Source organism: Budorcas taxicolor, chromosome 12 (genome assembly GCF_023091745.1).
Source record: "Budorcas taxicolor isolate Tak-1 chromosome 12, Takin1.1, whole genome shotgun sequence".
Lineage (NCBI taxonomy): Eukaryota > Metazoa > Chordata > Mammalia > Artiodactyla > Bovidae > Budorcas > Budorcas taxicolor.
The window spans coordinates 35984158-36005032 of NC_068921.1; the positions used below are offsets into that span (position 1 = coordinate 35984158).

General features: G+C 46.0%; 1 pseudogene; it reads right to left on the reverse strand.

The window, feature by feature from the left end:
* Positions 1-10053: 10053 nt before the first annotated feature.
* LOC128057572 (snRNA-activating protein complex subunit 1-like) lies at positions 10054-15679 on the reverse strand (annotated as a pseudogene).
* Between the last annotated feature and the right edge of the window lie 5196 nt (positions 15680-20875).

Sequence of the window (20875 nt, forward strand, 5' to 3'; positions counted from 1 at the left end):
AGCCTCCTCCCTCTGCAGGGTCGGCTGCCCATTGCTCGGTGCACGTGTCCCGTGTATACTCCACTCTGTGCATGTGCCTTGGGTATACTCCACTCAGTGCACACGCTCAGGGTATACTCACATCTGTAGTGGACACTTGGCTTGTTCCCATCGCTGTCATAGCGAAGGATGCTGCTGCGGACAGTCACATACGAGCATCTTCTGAGGTCCAGTTTTCCGTTCTTTTAGGTATATCCCTGGGCATGGGGTCACTGGAGCACGTGCTCAGATTGTTTAACTTTCTGAAGAGCCACTGAGCAGTTTTCCACAGTGACTGCATCATTTCACATTCTGGTACACACCAGCGGTGTATAAGGGCTCCAATTTTTCCACATCCTAAAAAAAAATAATAACCATCCTAATGGGTGTGAGGTGATATCTCATTGTGGTCTTTAAAAACTTCTTATTTTATGTTGAGATATAGCCAATTAACAATGTTATGATAGTTTCAAGTGAACATCGCAGGGACTCAACCATACTTGTGAATGTATTCATTATCCCCTAAATACCCCTCCCATCCAGGCTGACACATAACATTGAGCAGAGTTCTCTGTGCTATAAGTAGGTCCTTGTTGCTTATCCATTTTAAATATAGCAGTGTGTACATGTTCATCCTAAACTCCCTAACTGTCCCTCCTTGTATTTACCATCTTCCCCACCAGCAATCATAAATTCATTCTCTAAGTCTGTGAGTCTCTTTCTGTTTTGTAAGTTCATCTGTATCTTTTCTTTTTATAATCCACATATAAGGAATGTCATTTAATATTTCTCCTTCTCTGTTGACTACGTCACTCAGTATGACACTCTCTAGGTTCACTGCGGTTTTGATTTGTGTTTCTTTAACAACTGGTAATGTTGAGCACCTTTTCACGCATAATACCTACTTAATATCTGTATATCTTTGGATATATATCTATTTGAGTTTTATGCCCATTTTCGAATTGGTTTTTCTTTCATTGTTGAGTCATAGAACTTCTTTATATATTCTGTATTTTTAAGCCCTTGAAAGAAAATGTTAGTTGCTCAGTCATGTCCAACTCTTTGCAACCCCATGGACTGTAGCCCGTCAGGCTCTTCTGTCCATGGGATTTCCCAGGCAGGAATACTGGAGTGGGTTGTCACTCCCTTCTCCAGGGGATCTTCCTGATCCAGGGATCAAACCTAGATCTCCTGTGTTGCAGGGAGATTCTTTACTGCCTGAACCATCAGGGAAGCCCCATTTCATCCATCCCTTACTAGATATACAATTTCCAAATATTTCCTCCTTTTCAGTAGGGTGTTTTTTTGAGTAACATCCTTTGATGTATTTTAAACCTTCACATGTCAGTCAGTAGCTCAGTAAATTCCACCTCACTATCAGCCATAGCAGAGTGACTATGAAAGGAAATATAGGGTCAGTGAGATTTGCCCCGTCTCTGAAATTACTGATGGATTTCTCAAACTCCTCAGTGCACAAGAAGTCTTGGAAGAATGGCTTACACTTCTTATCAGCCTGGCATCAGAATGAAGCGCCTGTCTTATGTCCCAGATTGACTTCTCAGCCTTCACTCCACTGAGTTCTCAAGCTAGGCTCATAGGGGTTCCATGACAAAGGGAGAACAGTTTTGATGCTTAAAAATAATCATTTAAAAGAAAGAAGTGTTTTCATTCTTTTTCTTGCATTGTTTCCTCCTGCTTTTTGCACCTAGACTCTCCCGCCCACTTGCTGGTGGTTTTTGTTTTTAGGTTTAACCCTTTATACTAAATCTAGTATTTTTCTTTTCTCTCTCTTTTTTTCCCCTCCCACTGGGATTTCCATTAAAACTTATAAAGGTGATACTGCTTTAAAAGATATGTCCTTAACAGTAGAACTCAGAGGAGAAATCATTTTCAGATGACTTCTGACTTTTGATTTTTTTTTTTAAAGGAGTTTGTAAACCACATTACTTGTTTTAATTCACACTGGGATAAACCTTAGTGAACCTCCCTCAGACTGAGGATTTGGTAATAATATGGTGTGTCCACTCTTTCAAATGCCTTTATCCTTTACCATCAAATAAATCTTGGATATTTTCACATGGAGGAGTCAAAGGCCAAAATCCTTGTATTGAAACTGCAGAGAATAAATCACTGGAATAACTTCCTGGTAGGAGTCAAATGGTCAGCTGGAACAGAGATAAACCTGGATTTAAGATGCCTCACCTGTCATCACGCCTTGCCCAGGTTATTATAGTAATTAGGCCATAAACAGACCAGTACAGAAGCCTCTCAGCCAACATCAAGACTAACTTCATCCCCAAGTCTGCAGCCAGGCAACAGGGTGAGGGCTGAGGGGTGGGGGTGGGAGCTCTCTGGACATAAGCGGAGGGGCAGTGACAATGAGATGCTCTCGCCCGCAAGCTGGTCCCCAGGCACCGACCACCAGCGACCTTCCAGCCCCCTCCACTCCTGTCTCTCCTATGGAGGTGTTCACGTCACTCCTTCCTGACTTCGGGGCGGATCTGGGCAGAGGCCCTGAGAGACAAAGGTAGGGCGGGAAGGAAGATTCGCCTTCATAAAACTGCCGTCTGGATCAGAGGCAGAACCTGGCAGTCTGAGCCTGGTCACCCAACCTCTGTCAGCAGTAGCTTCTGAAGCTGAATATTCCTCACCCTTTTTGGCTGTGACTCACAGGAGGAAATCGGTTTTATATCATCTCACACACACATACACACACACAAGTATCTAAAAAAAAATCTGTACAAAGCAATACCTTGCAAAATGCCATGTGTTCTGATGTTTTATCTCTGAATTATTCTTATTATTTAGAAAATTCTGGGTGTGACCCATGAAATTTATTTCAAAGCCCACAGATGGTCTGCCGTGGTTCATAAATTAGAATGCTTCCCTCAGGTGACAATGAATACAAAGATGCCCCCCTCCCCCTCCCAGCTTCCCGCTTCAGTCTCCATCTTGGGTGTTTTTGGAAACTCACATGACTTCCTAGATGAAGAACCATCGTCTCTGATAGGCTGTGGGTCAGAATGTAGTGTCCACTCACATGTGTCTGCGGAGGTCCCCCAGTCTCTCGAGCTCAGGACACAAAGCCTTTTCAGGACCTGGGGGACCGACGGGGCAGGGGCAGGCGCACAAACTCACAATGAGACCAGCCATCAAGGGTGGCAGCAAGCGCTGCACAGGACACGAAGCTTGGCCAGTGTGGCCCTCTCATTTTGGGGCTGACATGTTTACAATAGACTTTATTCTGAAAGCAGTTTCAGGTTAGCAGCAAAGTTAGGCAGAAGGTAGAGAGATTTTCCATGTACCCACCACCCCCCACATAACAGCCCCCACCCCCAATTATTGATGTCACCCACCAAATGGTGCGTATGTTACAGTTGATAAACCTACACTGACAGGTCATCATCACCCAAGTCCACTAGCTCTTGGTGTTGTACATTCTGTGTATAATGTGCCCAGAGCTCTTCTAGTTACAATATTTAGGAAAGAAGGCCTAAAATCCAGCAGAATCAAGAAACTGATCTTTTTATTTATAATTTATACCTCACGTATTTGTAAAAAACATTTGGTGTAACTTAAAACGTGAGGTTGTAAAATAGTTGGACACGACCGCGGGACTAAACAACAAAATGTTAGAAAGCATGAGGAAAAGTGCATGCTGAGCCACTTCAGTCAGGTCAGACTCTTTGTGACCCCATGGACTGTACCCACCAGGCTCCTCTATCCATGGGATTCTCCAGGCAAGAATGCTGGAGTGGGTTGCCATGTCCTCCTCTAGGGGATCTTCCCAACCCAGGTGTCACTTAAATGTGAGATGATTGCTCTCTGGGGAAGTAGAGAGACCCATAGGGAGTTTTCCTTCTGTTTCTAAGCCGAGGATGGAGCTATTGGATGGTCTCCCACCTTCCTTCCTAACTCTCCTCTCTCCCCATACCTGCTTCCTCATCCCACGTGCTCTCCCTTGAAGCTTCTGGTCCACACCCAGAAAGCGCCCCCCTACTGGGGCACACTGTCACCTCTTCCCGAACCTGTCCCCGTCCAAGCAACACAGTCAGTACCCAGACAGACCCACCATCTCCTTGTGCGGCCCGTGGGGTGGGATGTCGCCTCCACTCACTGCTCATCCAGGCAGCAGAACCACACTGCCCTGATCTCCACATCGAATGAGTCACCCAGTTTTTTCCAGCAGTGCCCGCATGAGCAGGCATCTTCCTCCGCAGCCTCACTCTGCCCCAGGGCCTGCCTTCCTGGAGCCTCTCAGGAGCCTCCTCCAGCTTCCCGTCCTCCATCCTCTGCACTGTTCCATGGGGGTTTCTTGAAAACTCAGCTCTGAGCAACATGCATGGACCTAGAGATTGTCATACTGAGTGAAGTAAGTCAGACAGAGAAGAAGTATCATATAACATACCTTCTATGTGAAGTCTAAAAAGAGATGATACAAGTGAGCTTACAAAACAGAAACATTCACAGAGAACATGCTCATGGCTGGAACTGGGGAAGAAGAGGGGAAGAGAGAGTTAGGGAGTTTGGGACAGACGTGTAATGGTGCTATATTTAAAATGGAGAACCAACAAGGACCTCCCTGCACAGCGCAAGGAACTCTGCTCAAGTTAAGTGGCTGCCTGGACGGGAGGGGAGTTTGGGGAGAATGGACACATGTGTATATGTGTTTGAATCCTTTCACTATTTACCTGACACTCTCACAATATTGTTAATCAGCTGTTAAAAGGTAAAAGTATGAAAAACAATGTCACTGATCACTATGATAAAATAACTCATCTCTGGGGGTCTCAGTGCTCTGAGCATGATGCTGCCCCCGCCCCACCCACCACAGACCCCCTGTCTCACATACAGCCCCCGACGAAGGAGCTGCTCCACCCAGTCATGTTTTTGAGAGGATTCTGGTTTGTCTCTAAGAACAATGAAAATAATTATACTCATATTGTTAAAAATATTGATCATCTATTATGTGAGTCAGGTCTTTCAAATAGACAGCAGCTGCCAAAATTCACCTGTGATGGCCCAGGGTCAACACTGTGGGTTCTAGGATCACGCCATGGGTTCCATCACCACCATGTTATAATGGAGGGGGCTTCTCAAGGCTCCTCAGGCCCCCAGGCTGCTGGCTTCAGTTGTATCCGACTCTTTGCAACTCCATGAGTAGTAGCCCTCTAGGTTTCTCTGTCCATGGGTATTCTCCAGGCACGAATGGGTTGGAGAGGGTTGCCATTTCCAATGGCAATGGAGTTGCCAATGGAGTGGGTTGCCAATGGAGTGGGTTGCCATTTCCTCCTCCAGGGGATCTTCCCCACTCAGGGATCAAAACCACCCGCATCTCTTATGTTTCCTGCATTGGCAGGCGGGTTCTTTACCACTAGCGCCATCTGCTTTGTATCATCTTCTAACACTGTTCAACGTGTCAGGTACTAACCAGATTTTTATCACTATTTCCCAGAGTCCCCAGGTGATCTGATAAAAGCAACTGTTAGACAGGAAACCTCCTCTCCATGGTGATCTTGAAGTCTGTGCTAATTGCCCAGGACGTGCAGTACATGACATCAAGGGTTTTGCATAAGGCTGGGTCCTGTATGAGCCCAGCAGTTCCACTAGCCAGGTGAGTTCCGGGTTCAGCCTGGACTCTGAAGCTGCCTCACCACTGACTGAGTCACACACACACCTTCCTGGTGCAATATGTGCATCTTCCCAATCACCATCTTCTCTAACCAGATCCTGTGAGTACTAACTGCTGAAACGCATGCGAGGACGTTCTCTAGCCCATCAACAGGGCTAGAAAAATCAGTCAGTGTCAGAAGTCCCAGTGTGGGACGGACCTTCAGGGCTGAAACAACCAGCCGTCATGAAGCAGCTGAGGTCGACACGCTCCAGTACAGCTGTCAGTTTTGCACGCGTGTGGCAGAAAAGTGAAGAAGAACTAAAGAGCCTCTTGATGAAAGTGAAAGAGGAGAGTGAAAAAGTTGGCTTAAAGCTCAGCATTCAGAAAACGAAGATCATGGCATCTGGTCCCATCACTTCATGGCAAATAGATGGGGAAACAGTGGAAACAGTGGCTGACTTTATTTATCTGGGCTCTGCAGATGGTGATTGCAGCCATGAAATTAAAAGACGCTTACTCCTTGGAAGGAAAGTTATGACTAACCTAGATAGCATATTGAAAAGCAGAGACATTACTTTGTCAACAAAGGTCCATCTAGTCAAGGTTATGGTTTTTCCAGTGGTCATGTATGGATGTCAGAGTTAGACTATAAAGAAAGCTGAGCACTGAAGAATTGATGCTTTTGAATTGTGGTGTTGGAGAAGACTCTTGAGGGTCCTTTGGACTGCAAGGAGATCCAACCAGTCCATCCTAAAGGAGATCAGTCCTGGGTGTTCATTGGAAGGACTGATGTTGAAGCTGAAACTCCAATACTTTGGCCACCTGATGCAAAGAACTGACTCATTTGAAAAGACCCTGATGCTGAGAAAGATTGAAGGCAGGAGGAGAAGGGGCCGATAGAGGATGAGATGGTTGGATGGCGTTAAAGTTGGTGATGGACAGGGAGGCCTGGGGAGCTGAGGTTCATGGGGTTGCAGAGAGTCGGACATGACTGAGCGACTGAACTGAACTGAACTTTAAATTTTCTTCTCACCGGCATCTAGTCCACCCAGACAACAGGAGGATTCTTCCTGAAGGGATATTTCCATTTGATGGATCAAACATAAGGAGAATATGAATAAGAAAATGTGGATAAGAACACAAAAGAGGAGACATCCACGTTCTGTATTTGAAGCTCTGCAGCCTGACAAATGCCTGAGGTCCTCTTTTGAGGAGAGGGTCCTTGTATGAGACCCCCAACTTGCTGGGAGAGGATAGCCTGGTGCTGCAGAGTAAACGGGGGCCGACAGATCTGTTCAGAAACTGGCCTCTCCGAGCCCTGGGGCTGAGTCAGGTAATATGACACCTCTGAGCCTTGATTTCCCCGCGTGTACAATGGGAATCCACCACCTAGTCCTGCAGGGTTATTTTGAGGGTTTGAAGAAATGCTTGTTGTTCCCCAAGAACACCCTCTGGCACTAACAAGAGACATGTGTGTGATTTTGTCCTGTCTGGTTCAGAACTACTGGGAACACAGAGCCCCCACTCCGGGTCCCTCTTCGGACCTCCCTCTGCCAGAGGAGGTCTCAGGCTGCCTCCTGCCCCTGAAAACTGTCCTGAAAACCACTGGATATGTGAGTTGGATGCCCCCACCAACCAGCAATAATGCGGTGGGAGCCTTCTCTCCTGGTTCACCCCACAGGCTAATCCAACATAGCAAGATGTGTGCTGCTCAGTCGCTTAATTGTGTCCGACTCTTGGCAATCTATGGACTGAGTCCACCAGGCTCCTCTGTCCATGGGGATTCACCAGGCAAGAATATTGGAGTGGGTTGTCATGCACTCTTCCAGGGGATCTTCCCAACCCAGGAATCAAACCTGGGTCTCCTGCATTGCAAGCAGATTCTTTACTGTCTGAGCCACCAGGGAAGCCCTGTAGCAAGATGGAGATACACCAGAAGTGCCAGCCTTGGAGATCAGACCACGGCTGCCTGTGAGGATGGGGGCTTTGACTGCGAGCAAGAGGCAGCTCCCCACCGCCCTCCAGAGTTCTGAGTACATGAATGAGGAGATTTGGCTAAAAAAGAGGACCACAATGGCTGGTGTGTGGAGCAGGGAGGCAACCTCCGGGCAGATGGGTGATGAGATAGAGGAGCCTGGACCATGAGGAGGCCAGAGCAGAGGCTGGTTCTTCCTGATGGGTCTGTTTGGTGTCAAAGAAAAAGAAAAAGTCCAGACCAGCTGAGAAAAGCAGCCGCTGGCCCCACCCCAGCTCATCTCCCACCTGGGAAAGCACCCAGTCCCTGCCCCAGAGATAAGACACAGGGCATGGTGGGGGGTGCTGGGGCAGGAGATGAGCAGCAGCCACCGGCAGGAGCTTCTTGGGGAGAGAGTGTTCCGAGGAAGCAGAGAAGTGGCGCCATGTCTAGACAACATCTGACCGGCAGCTCTCTGCGGATGGGTGTGCAGGAGGGCCCGTGCACGGCCTCCATCAGGGCGATCGTGGGCGCCTGTGCTGCCACAGGAAGCCTATCGCCCACTCACCATCACGTCTCCACGTTCCCCTTGACCTCAAGGGCTTGAGGGACCCGTTCATTCATCTTTGTTTCATCAGTGCAGACATAGAACCTGCAACAGTTCAATCAGTGTTTCCTGAAGAGAACGGAGCTTCATTTTGGTGCAGTATTCATCTACGTGAAGAATAATGCTCATCTGGCCACCACACTGAACACTCACTCAGGACAGGCTCATTCCTTTAGCTGACCTGTGATGGGAGCTGAAACAACAGTTAATTGTTTCTGTAATTCTCAGTGAAATGAATTTTCCTGTGGCTGCCTGTATGAGATCACTTTTTCTAAACAGTCAAAACTGATCTTAAACTGAGCTGAGCGTCACAGGATTTTACTTCTGGTATCCTAAGTGAAAGTTGCTCAGTTATGTCCACAAACTCAGTTTGTGACCCCATGGACTAAAAACTCCATGGAATTCTCCAGGCCAGAATACTGGAGTGGGTAGCCTTTCCCTGGAGAAGGCAATGGCACCCCACTCCAGTACTCTTGCCTGGAAAATCCCATGGACGGAGGAGCCTGGTAGGCTACAGTCCATGGGGTCGTGAAGAGTCAGACACAACTGAGCGACTTCACTTTCACTTTTCACTTTCATGTATTGGAGAAGGAAATGGCAACCCACTCCAGTGTTCTTGCCTGGAGAATCCCATGGACGAGGGAGCCTGGTGGGCCGTCTATGGGATCTCACAGAGTCGGACACGACTGAAGCAACTTCAGCAGCAGCAGCCTTTCTCTTCTCCAGGGGATCTTTTCAACGCAGGAATCGAACTGGGATATTCTGCCTTGCAGTTGGATTCTTTACCAACTGGGCTATCAGGGAAGCTAAGTATTTTTTATTTTTACAACTTAATGCTATTATTTTATTATAATCAAGTCAACAATACAAATAGCTTACTTTAATATAATAGGTAAACAGTACTTGGACACATTTTACTGTTAAACACAAATATTTTCTATTTGAACTCTGCCCAATAAGCTTTCATTTCACATCTGAAGCAAATTTTATCAAGTGCTTCACACCCTATCTTCAAAATATAGTCATGATTACACACATGTGTGTTAATGTACAATATTTGGTTTTCTCTTTCTTACTTCACTCTGTATACAGTCCCTAGGTCCATCCACGTCTCTGTGCTATGCTTAGTCGCTCAGTCGTGTCCAACTCCTTGTGACCCCATGGACTGCAGCCCTCCAGACTTCTCTGTCCATGAGGATTCCCCAGGCAAGAATACTGGAGTGGTTTCCACGCCCTCCTCCAGGGGATCTTCCCAACCCAGGGATTGAACCCAGGTCTCCCACATTGCAGGCAGATTCTATACCATCTGAGCCACCAGAGGATCTGTCTCTGCAAATGGCAAAATCTCATTCCTTGTTATGGCTGAGTAATATTCCATGTGTATATATGTGCCACATCTTTTCTATCCGTTCCTCTGTTGATGGACACTTAGGTTGCTCCCATGTTCTGGCTACTGTATCTAGTGCTACAATAAACACTGAGGTGCATGCATGTTTTAGAATCATGGTTTTCTCCATGTATATGCCCAGGAGTAGGATTGCTGGGTCATGTGGAGTCTAGAAAAATGGTAGTTGTTGCTGTTCAGTCGCTCAGTAGTGTCTAACTCTTTGCAACCCCATCGACTGCAGCATGCCAGGCCTCCCTGTCCTTCACCATCTCCCAGAAATTGCTCAAATCCATGTGCATTGAGTCAGTGATGCCATCCAACCATCTCCTCTGTCATCCCCTTCTCCTGCCTTCAGTCTTTCCCAGCCTCAAAGTCTTTCTAATGAGTCAGCTCTTTGCACGGGGTGTCCAAAAATATTGGTAGAGATGAACCTATATAAATCTTTTCTGTCAGAGACTTCAATATTAAGTACTCTACACCAGGCTTTTTGTTCTCTGTTTCCTTCTCCTCTTAGGTGCAGTGAACTCTGTTTCACTGAACTTTTGTTCTCCTCATCCTCTTCTATAACCACAGGCATACTCAGACTTAAAGATTTATCTTCCTTATGCATGTCACCTCTGGCTCTGGAAGACACTTCACTTCCTGCTGGTTTCAACGTTTCTTTGTTTCTTCTTTTCCTAGTTGCTTTGGTTTGTACTTGACTGGGTGCAGAATCAGAGTCAGAACAGTCAACTTTGACCTGACGGTGCCTTTTTGACTTCGATGCCTGAATAACAACTGAAAAGGCCTTTGATTTTATTTCCACTAATGATGCTGCCCTTTCACATCTCTCTGATTGTTGTGAATTTCTCTCCCTCTTTTCTTCTCCATCTTTAACTTTCAGTTTTAAGGATGGATTCTTTCTGTCTTTGTGCCACTGCTGATGCTCCAAAGCTATGTTCTTGATATTATTAAAAAAATCATCCTTTATCAAGTTGAGGGATTTTTCTAGATTGGACTTATCAGCTCAAGTTACATGTTTTGTTCTCTGATAATGGTCATGAACATTCATCATTTCCTCTAATACATCATAAGTGATAAGTTTCATTATACAATCATTTGGGTCCTTAAATTCTTCAGTAATTTCAGCTCGTTAAATTTTTTCTTCATTCTGTATGACAGGAATTTAAGCATTGCTGTAAAGTGAAATGCTCTGTCTAGTCGTAGCTTCCTAAAAATATAAGCTGCCTCAAAATGTTGTGCATTTATCAAATGTTGCTGAAATTTTAAAATTTCATCCCAATCCTTCAGGGCAACTCTAATCTTTTGTTTTAGTTGACACAGTTGGGTGTTATATAATCCATATAACAGATACAAAATACCAGTTCTGATCTGGAAGGTGTATGGAGGTAAAAAATATCACCAAGCCAAAGCCAAAGCTTCTTTTGTAGACGTGCTCTTTTCTAAATTTCTCATTCTACCACAGAAGATGGTTCCAAACTTCACACTCCTCCAGAGCTTAGAGAAGTCCTCGAAGTATACACTATCCATCTCCTGGAAGCAGCTGAGCAGTGGCTCGAAGTCGTCCTTCAAGTCTACAGGAACCCCATGTCTACAAAGGAAGCATGCCACGTGCAGTCCAGCTGCTGGCGGTAGCTGAGGAGGAAGCTAAGTATTTAGTAATTAATACCTTTTGTGTTAATCAGAAGGAAAGTATGGAAAATAAACTATTAAGTAATAATAAAAAGGAAGAGAGATTCTTCCCAATATCATTTTTTTGTAAGTAGTGAGTTTCCATCAAGACAAGGAGTGAATTATAATCAAAGTAAATTATAATTAAAGTCATTTCCTGTCTAGAGAGTCCTCATTGACTGGTCTCATCTCATTTGTGACATTTGTTCCGTCCATCTCAATTCTTCAGAGTCTGCTTTTTTTTTTTTCCTTTTTTTTTTTTTTTTTTTTTTTGCCATGCCACACATCTTTTGGGATCTTAGTTCCCTGACCAGGGATCAAACCTGTATCCTCAGCAGTGGAAGCACATATTCCTAATCCCTAGGCCACCAGAGTAGTCTCTACAATCTGTCTTCAAAACAAGAAATCAGTGACCTCTAACAAGGAGGAGTAACCCACCACCCCTGCAAAAGTTAGGGGGTCTCCCATTTTGTCTCACTATTTAGTGTAATCACTTTCCTTCAGCCTAACGATACTGAAAAAAAGGGGGGGAACATGGCAGATTGAATGCATGTTTTATCTCCTCTCCTCCCCAAGCCTCATTCAAATGACCACAGAGTTGTATTTTTAAAGGTCTAATTCCCCAAGGATAAAGATCAGCTGGAAACAGTAGCAGATGAGACTGAATACACAAAGTGTGGGAACGAAAAGTGGACAGGTGAGTGGCCAGAGGAGGACTGAGGCAGAGGGACTCCAGGAAGAACAACACGAAGAAGGAAGTGGCACTGGTGGATACGATTACAGCCTGAGAGATTCACCCTGGCGGGGGAGAAAGCCATTGGCCCACACAGCCCCTCTTCACCCATCCAACCAGCTGCGGGAGAGCTGACCTCGGCTCCGCTGACCTTACTGCACTCTGTCACCCGCCTCCCAGCAGTGTCTCCTCCTGGGTCTTGTCATCACTCAGACCTGCTCTACGTCCAGAGTCTTCCTGCTGGGGTGCCTCTCCCGAGGCCTGCTGGCAGCTCTTACCCATGGAACCTGCTCTTCCTCCTCATCCAGAGCTCCCGCTCCCAAACCCGTCCTCCCATCCCATCATCACCCTCCCCTTGAGGCCATCACCTGCCACTCCTCTCATTTGGAATAAGACACTGTGGTTAAAGACAGGACGAGTTCATCATCACTTCAGTTCAGTTCAGTTCAATCCAGTTGCTCAGTCGTGTCAGACTTTTTGAGGCCCCATGAATCGCAGCACGCCAGGCCTCCCTGTCCATCACCAACTCCCGGAGTTCACTCAGACTCATGTCCATCGAGTCGGTGATGCCACCCAGCCATCTCATCCTCTGTCGTCCCCTTCTCCTCCTGCCCCCAATCCCTCCCAGCATCAGAGTCTTTTCCAATGAGTCAGCTCTTCACATCAGGTGGCCAAAGTACTGGAGTTTCAGCTTTAACATCAGTCCTTCCAATGAACACCCAGGACTGATCTCCTTCAGAACGGACTGGTTGGATCTCCTTGCAGTCCAAGGGACTCTCAAGAGTCTTCTCCAACACCACAGTTCAAAAGCATCAATTCTTCATCACTCAGCTTTCTTCACAGTCCAACTCTCACATCCATACATGACCACTCGAAAAAACCATAGCCTTGATAGATGGACCTTTGTTGGCAAAGTAATGTCTCTGTTTTTTAATATGCTATCTAGGTTGGTCATAACTTTCCTTCCAAGGAGTAAGCATCTTTTAATTTCATGGCTGCAATCACCATCTGCAGTGATTTTGGAGCCCCCCAAAATAAAGTCTGACACTGTTTCCACTGTTCCCCATCTATTTGCCATGAAATGATGGGACCAGATGCCATGATCTTTGTTTTCTGAATATTGAGCTTTAAGCCAACTTTTTCACTCTCCTCTTTCACTTTCATCAAGAGGCTTTTTAGTTCCTCTTCACTTTCTGCCATCAGGGTGGTGTCATCTGCATATCTGAGGTTATTGAGATTTCTTAGCACACTACTAAATTATAATACTAATCCCAAACTTGATTTTGGAATCAAGGTGGTATTATTTCTGTTATTTAGAAGTCTCATCATTTCGTGCTGCACAATGAACACTATAAATAAGTAAAAATAACCAGTCTCAGTGAAAGGATTATTGATTGCTAACACAATTATCCATGGAGCAGGGTACTCACTGCAGGAATCTGAGGGAGATGATGTGCCTGTCGCCTGATGAGGGAGTTTCAGGACTTGGCTGAAAGCACCTTCCCAGAATGACCCACCAGAGAACTATCCAAACAAGAGTTTCTAGAACATGGCAGAAACTCAAGCAAGTGTGACAAGAGTGGATTCTGACTGTGAATAGCATCCAATGCCAGAAAAAAGGGCCTAATTGAAGAAAGCCCCAGTGGAAATGAGTCTTGGGGAAGCTGGCAAATCAGCCTGGACGTGGGCTGCATTGCTATTTGGTCTAAGGTTGCAATGCTCCCAGCTTTTATTTTTTTAAGCAGTAAAAATCCTTCTTCAAATTGAAATGAAAGCAGAACTCTGACTAAAACTGAGGTCAGGGGTCTGGAGCCCCACTACCTAGTCCCACTGACTTTGGCAGTGATGCCAAGCCCATCTCTAGAACTAGAAAGATGGTCCTCTCTGCTGAGCCAACTCCTCTAGCTCCTGTCACCACGTACAGTGATATTTGCTAAAACACTTGTCCTGGAATACCTGAGCATGTGTGTGGGGTTGCAATAGCTAACAAATATAGAATCTGATTTTTTTTTTCTAAGAAGCTTTCTCAAATTCTTACATTTCAAAGTGACTACATGCTGTCCCTTTTGTTTTTTCTCAACTCCAGCAACCAGACACCCAGTCTTAGAATCCGGGTCACCCTCTTCAGCATCTCTCTTAGTTACTTATCTATGAATCAAATAATAAGTAATCGCACGTTATATATTCATATACATGCATATTTAATAGGCAGTTGAGAAACAAATTGGAATAGGCATAATCTCTGCCCTCAAGAAACTTGAAATCTAACAGAGATTAAAACTGATAATGGTAGGGAATTCCCTGGCTATCCAGTGGTTTGGACTCTGAGTTCTCACTGCAAAGGGACTGGGTTCAATCCCTGGTTGAGGAACTAAGATCCCACAGGCTGTGCCACCAAGAATCCAAAAAACATTTGAGAGATTAGAAATATGCACAGAAATTACGGAAGCCCAGAGAAAAGTGTATTGACTAATATGCTCAGTCATGTCCAACTCTTTGCCACCCCATGGACTATAGCCCACCAGGCTCCTCAGTCCATGGAACTCTCCAGGCACGAATACTGGAGTGGGCTGCCATTTCCTTCTCCAGGGGATCTTCATGACCCAGGAATCAAACCCACGTCTTCTGCATTGCAGGAGGATTCTTCACTGTCTGAGCCAGAAAGTATGTGAACCAGATGACAGTGAGAGAGGTCAAAGGATGTTTTCCAGAGAAATGACATTGGACCAAGTTTTGAACAAAAAAAACAAAACAAGATTAAGATAAAAACAAATGATTTGTTAAAGCAATAGGCAAAGTCCAGATTGTGAAAAACTTTGTGCTTTTCCTCTCACAAAGATAAAACCCCAGTCATGGGGAACAGATGAGTGGTTGCTAAGGTGAGGGTGGGGTGCATGCTGGGGCAACAGAGGAGTTACGGGGGAGGGGGGTGCAGGACTGCTCCGCATCCTGGGGTGGAGGTCACACTGACCTACCCCTGCGCCAACATTCACAGGCCCACATGTGCGCTAAGTCGCTTCAGTAGTGTCTAACTCCTTGTGACCCCATGGATTGTAGCCTGCCAGGCTCCTCTGTCCATGGGGATTCACCAAGCAAGAACACTAGAGTGGGTTTCCATGCTCTCCTCCAGGGGATCTTCCTGACCCGGAGATCGAACCCACATTTCTTACATCTCCTGTATTGACAGGCTGGTTCTTTACCTCTGAACCACCTGGGAAGACAAGCAGAGCCACAAAAGATCATGTTTCTCTTGATCAAAAATTAATAACTGTCTCAAAAATTACAACTGACTGTCTCAAGGTCACCCACTCAATGCATTGGGGGAAGAAATAAGTCTTCATCAGTGGGGTTTTTTTTCCCTACATTTATTTGTCAGTTTTCTAAAATATTTATCTGTAAAAAGTACAATATCTGCAAAGTGCAACAAAGTGGAATGCAATAAAATGAGGCATGCCTGTGTTTTTTAAATATTTTGAAATGTGCTAACATTATAATGTTAAATTAAAAAGGCAAGAATAAAGAGCTATACAGGGTAAGTCCCGACACGCAGACAAAACAGAGTGGAGGACAGACAGCAGAATGCCTCCATGGGCCAAAGCAAGGGCAACACGCTTCACAGGGCTACACTTGATTGACGGCTCCTGTGAGGAGAAGAAGATGGCAAAAAAGCAGAATCCAAGGAGAGCTCACACCATGTTGCAAGTGCACCTGCTGCTACTGTGTGCCCCGGGTGAGTCACTAACCTCTGCAAACCTCAGTGTTCTCATATGTATAACAGGGAATGACTCCTTTGTTGTAAGGATTAACTGAAAGGGCATATGTACAGCCATCTATAATGTCTTACACAATCGTGGTTCTAAATGATGCATTTAAATGATAAATGATACTAGTTCTTGACATTTGTTGAATGCTTCTCCAGGTTTAGACACTGTGATCTCAGTGTTATTTAATTTAATCTTCAAACCACCCATGGGTTTAGGAATGATTCTTTCCATTTTACAGAAATTGAAGGGCAGAGCAGTTAAAGGAACTTGACCACAACAAAATACATCAGAAAAGCGATGAAAGATCAAGGAGGATGCAGACCACATCACGCTGAGACCTCGACAGCCCGCGGAGACCCACTGAACCAGGACCGACGCTGGGCTAGAGGCTCAAATCTGCCCCAAGGTTGGTCCAGACTCGCTTTTCCTGTAGCTTCCGGTCCAAAATGAAGGGGCTCAAGGGGTTCGCTGGTGGCTCAGATGTTAAAGAATCCGCCTACAATGCAGGAGACCTGGGTTCGATCTCTGGGTCAGAGAGATCCCTTGGAGGAGGGCAAGGAAACCCACTCTAGTATTCTTGCCTGGAGAATCCCATGGACAGAGGAACCTGGAGGGATACAGTCCATGGGGTTGCAAAGAGTCAGACACGACTGAGTGACTAATCACAGCACACAAGCCCCAACGGGTGTGAGCTGGTGCCCCCCCATCTCCATGTGTGTGTGAGTGAGTGTGTGTGTGTAAGTGTACGTGTGAGTGTGTTGTCTGTGTGTGTGTGAGTGAGTGAGAAATATGGAACTCACCAGGGTGTTGCAGGTGCCACCTGCCCCTCCTGTGTGCCCCGGGTGAGTCACTAACCTCTGCAAACCTCAGTGTTCTCATATGTAAAACAGGGAATGACTCTTTTGCCATAAGGATTAATTGAGAGAGCATACATACAGCAGTCTATAATGTCTGACACAATTGTGGCTTCCTCAGGAGGATCCTGGTTTTTCTTGACGCTTTGCATTCCCATATACATTTTAAAACCAGCCTTTCAGTTTCCGTGAAAAACTGTGTTGGGCTTGCATTGTGTTCCTCTGGGGAGAACTGAAACCTTTATCATGCGTTTTCTGCTCAAGATCGTGGGATATTCTTCTTAGATCTCATTTTCACCTCCTTTCAGGAAGGTTTAAAGGGTCTTGAACACCTCTTGTTGGACCCATTCCCAGAATAGTCAATTGTCCTTGATTTGTGGATTTTGCAATTTGCAAGCTTGCCTACTTGCTAAAATTTCTGACTCCAAAATCAATGCTTGTGGCAAAAAATTTGAGTCACCTAATGCACATTCCCAGCTGCGGTCAGACAAGGTTGGGTGCTGCCTTCTTGTTCCTTCTCTTGTACTGTAGCAAGTATCCTTTTCAAAGACTATTTAGAGTCACATTTTTACATTTCTGGTTAATTCTTTTTTGAGGGGAGGAGTAATTTTGCATTTAAAATGGTCCCAATGTGTAGGGTTAAATCAATGTATGGTGTCCTAAATAAAAGCTATGATGTATCTTAGGGAGAAAACCGTGCCAGGTATGATTTGCTCAGGCTGCAGTTACAGTGCTGTTGACTGTGAGTGAACTAACAGTATATTGTTGAATATGCATGAATTAGGTGTCTTTAAACAGAACACACATAAAGCAAGTTTATGTAGTGATCCCTGACAGTCTGTGGCTCTGAGGTTCAATTAACTAACACCCGGGGAAAATGTGCAGGAAAAAAAAGATAATAGATTTGATCCCCAAGGGTAAGAGCAAAAGGTGCTTAATCCCAGTGGCCTCTAAGAATTTTTGTTTTTGCTTTTTTTTTTTTGGTTTGTGTGCATGGTGAGAAAAAAAACCATGCAAAACAAAATTGACCATCTTCACCATTTTTAAGTATATAGTTCAGTGGTGTTAATATGCAGTTGGTGCTCATACCTATGGGTTCCTCATCATTGAGTTCGACTAACTGAATCATAAATATACCCCCAAAATTCCAGAAAGTTCCAAAAAGCAAAACTTGAATTTTCTGTGCTCCAGCAACTGTCCACACAACGTGTACGTTGTATTAAGATTGTAAGAAATGCAGAGATGACTCACAGTGTGCAGGCATGTATGCAGGGGTTGTGTGCAAACATTATACTGTTCACTTACTTTTTGCTGCCTTCCCTGGGTCTTCATTGCTGCATGCAGCTTTCTCTAGTCGTGGCGAGTGGGGCCGCTCTGTACCACCCACACTTCCCAGCTCCCGTAACTGTCCACACTCCACCCCTGACCACATCCCTCTCCTCCCTGCGTGTCCACTGCTCCACTGCGTGCCCCTCCCTTCAGGGGCCCTGCTGCCCTCCCTCGTCTCCCTGGCCCAGATCCCAAGAAGCCCCATTTCTGCAGCTCTCTCAGCAGCACCAGCCCCCCTCCGCCCCGTCCCTGCTCCCCGCACCTCCAGCCTGAGTTCAGGCTGTCTTGGTCTGATTCGTCCTCTCTCTTTTCTCATCCTGCCACAGGTTGCCTGGGTCACAGGAGGAGAGGTACACTCAGTCCTTCAGCTTAAGGAACTGAGCTAAGGGTCCCCAGACGCCCCTTCTTAGGGAGGGCTCCCTCTCCTCCCTCCCCCTGAACCGTCAGGACTCTCCTCAGGCCTGTGACCCCCCATCTCCCTTGCCCAGCAGCTGCCTGTGCCCCTGCTCCCGAGCCTGACAGCCACAGGGGCTGGTGACAGAGGTGCCTTCTTGCCTGCAGTGGGCAGACATGCTCCAGGAGCCCTCTGTTCTCCCAGGACCCTCCCCCTACCTCCCCTCCTTGGATCAGCCCACTTCCTTCTCCATGGCTACACCACCTCCTATGAGCAGCCACCTAGACTGGTGGGCATCTGGGGTTCAGGATGGGGCCTGCCCCCTCACCTCCTGGCCTGGGCAACAGTGTCCTCCTGTCCAGTCGGTTCCCTATCCTTCTGAGTCTGTGTGGGTCCAGGCCCGGCCCTGCCACTGACTTCCCACCAGTGACCCACAAAAGTGGGCTGCACTTTTCTTCTCTTTATTATTTAAAAAAGCTGCGTAGCCAGCATGTGGATTCATCTTGGTGAAACTCAACTAGGGAGGAGTGCATGTTGTGAAGAGTACCCCACTTGCCGCAACTAGAGAGAGCCCCCATGCACCTTTTGGGGTTCCCACCTCAGGGCACTGCAGAGCACATGGGGGCCCTGGGCACAGACTTTGTGAAAGTGGAGAGACCAGGCTTGCCAGCTGCAGACGCCTCCCGTGTCTAATGAGCCAAGCCTCTCATCATCCAGACCTGGTCATTCTGTGTTCCTACTACAAGGAAGGTTTTCCTTTAACATAAATATTAGATACAGAAAAGCAACAATCTACCTTTGAAACTTAAAGTGTAATCAGTGATTCACAGAGCTCACAAAATGGAGCAAAAAACAGATCCTCTGTAATAAATTAATCATATTCATTAAACAAAAATCTAAAATAACTTGCATTACATAAAATTCCAATAAATAAATAAATTGAAGAAATGGTTATGGCAAATAATAAAAATCACCTGTAGTTGCCCCAGTTTCATGTCTATCTTGCTAACTGATTCTCCGCCCTGAAAAAAAAGACCATGTCTCATTCTCAAATATGAAGTTGTGTAGACTTATCTCTAGGAAAACGAACTCCAGGTGTCAGAAACTGGGTCTGCCCCGGCTCCGTAAGCGGCTGTGGCCGTGGCCGTGGCCGTGGGGCCTGGTGCGGGGCAGCTGGCATGGGCAGGCGTCCAGCAGACTCTGTCAGGTGGACATTCCACGTCCGAGCTGCCCACGCGGCACCTCCGGCCACATGGGGGATCAGGCCTCGCCGTGTGGTTTGTGGGGCTGAGAACTGGGTTTCTGTTTTATTTTATTTTATGAATTTAAATTTAACTCAACCGCCGTGGCCAGTGGCTCCTGAATTGGGATGAGCAGCCCTGATGGCTGTTTCCTGCAGAAGAGCTGGTCTCCTCACCGTGCTGATGCAGAATGGCGAGCTCAGGCAAGGAACAGGCCTGTAAGTCTTCCTTTTCCCACTCCAGCTGGAGTTCGTTCTGCAGGTCCCCGGAAATGCTGCTGACTCAGAGCTTCTCTAAACAAAACAGTCATCAGAGAGGTCAGAAAAATGCAAAAGAGGAAAAGATCTGTGTTAAATACAAGACTGTATTTATCAACAACTAAATGCCATCACACACCCTCTTAAAGGCACAGTTTAGAGTTCTTATGCGTGAAAATGAGAACGACAGCCTTTTTCATTCAACTATCCATGGAATGGAAGCTAACCCAGGAGAATCCATAGATGTGGGTCTCACCAGGAAGACTATATAATATTATGGTTAAAAATGTTGACTTAGTTGGAATTTTTTAAAAGATACTTTTGATGTGGATCATTTTTTAAGTCTTTATTAAATCTGTTACAATGTTGCTTCTTTTTTTAAAATTTATTTTTCGCTGAAGGGTAATTGCTTTACAGTATTGTGTTGGTTTCTGCCAAACATCAGCATGAAGTTCCTTCTGTTTTATGTTTTGATTTTTCAGGCCCAAAGCATATGGGACCTTAGTTCCCTGACCAGGAATCGAACCTGTACCCCCAGCATTGGAAGACAAAGTCTTAACCACTGGACCACCAGGGTAGTCCCTGAAAGTTTTTTTAAAAAGTAGTGGCTCCCTAACTTTTGGGTCATGTGACCTTGGGCAGGTTGTTGAGCCTCAGATCCTCACTTTATTGGTAAAGTGGGAATCAGGATATACTTCACAAGGTTGTGCTAAGTTGCTTCAGTCGTGTCCAACTCTTTGCGACCCTATGGACTGTAGCCTACCAGGCTCCTCAGTCCATGGGATTTTCCAGGCAAGTGTACTGGAGTGGCTTGCCATTTTTTCTCCAGGGATCTTCCCGACCCAGGGATTGAACCCAGGTCTCTCACATTGTAGGCAGATGCTTTACCGTCTGAGCCACCAGGGGATTGCTGAGGGTTAAATGAGACAAAGATGAACAAGGCTTCAGCCCAAACACAGCAGACATTGGATAAATGTCAGCTGTCATCAACTTGTTACCCCCTCTGCCCCACAGCAGGTTCATGCTTCTCCACTGGTCTTCATAGTGCAGGT